This window comes from Penaeus monodon, chromosome 30 (genome assembly GCF_015228065.2).
Source record: "Penaeus monodon isolate SGIC_2016 chromosome 30, NSTDA_Pmon_1, whole genome shotgun sequence".
NCBI classification, from domain to species: domain Eukaryota; kingdom Metazoa; phylum Arthropoda; class Malacostraca; order Decapoda; family Penaeidae; genus Penaeus; species Penaeus monodon.
The window spans coordinates 34,533,901-34,534,348 of NC_051415.1; positions in this window are offsets into that span (position 1 = coordinate 34,533,901).

The following is a 448-nucleotide window of genomic DNA, read 5'->3' on the forward strand; positions in this document are numbered from 1 at the left end:
TAAGGCACAGTTTTTCATGATTTCGGCTTACATCATGACTTTGTGTCGCGGTTCCTGTGTTTACGAATAAAAACTTATACCTTGCTCTTTTTGCACAGCAGAGTTCTATATTCGCATAGACTGTTTCGTTAATTTTTTCTGCACTAAATCTCCTTTGTAATTAGTTGACTTTCTTAGAATACTATTATGTGTCATTAATACCATTGTGTATTTATGATAATGAGTGCTATTATGAATGAAATTAATTTTGATCATTTCAGAATATAAACACGAATTTCCTGTATAAACGAACGAACAGCCAAACAACTAGATAGACAAGCAAGTAAATAGATATCTTAATATCTTAAGAGAGGTGCTCCCCTTATCCTTCTCTGTTCCTCCGTATCTATCGTCCTCAGCACCTATGGTTCTTCACCCTTTAAGTACCTCGCCTCCTTTAGGGTTTTGT